Source organism: Bombina bombina, chromosome 2 (assembly GCF_027579735.1).
Source record: "Bombina bombina isolate aBomBom1 chromosome 2, aBomBom1.pri, whole genome shotgun sequence".
NCBI classification, from domain to species: Eukaryota; Metazoa; Chordata; class Amphibia; order Anura; family Bombinatoridae; genus Bombina; species Bombina bombina.
The window spans coordinates 755,343,978-755,344,529 of NC_069500.1; positions in this window are offsets into that span (position 1 = coordinate 755,343,978).

Genomic DNA, 552 nt, shown 5'->3' on the forward strand with positions numbered 1-552 from the left:
CCTCCCGTTCATCCGTGTCCTGTAGCTTTGGTATTGTATCCCGCAAGTAAAGGATGAATCCGTGGACTCGTCTTACATTTATAGAAGAAAAGTAAATTTATGCTTACCTGATAAATTGATTTCTTCTATGGTAAGACGAGTCCACAGCCCGCCCTGTCATTTTAAGACAGATTATATTTTTTTTTTTATTTAAACTTCAGTCACCTCTGCACCTTGTAGTTTCTCCTTTTCCTTCCTGTACCTTCGGTCGAATGACTGGGGGGTGGGGCTAAGGGAGGAGCTATAAAGACAGCTTTGCTGTGGTGCTCTTTGCCACTTCCTGTTAGCAGGAGGATAATATCCCACAAGTAAAAGATGAATCCGTGGACTTGTCTTACCATAGAAGAAATCAATTTATCAGGTAAGCATAAATTTACTTTTTTTACAATATGATTTGCTAATACTCTGTGTGTGTGACATGGAGGCATTTCAAAAACCTTTCCTTGTAAAAGGCACAGTCAGTGGCGTAGCGTGGGGGGGGCCACAGGGGCGGTTGCCCCGGGCGCATAATTC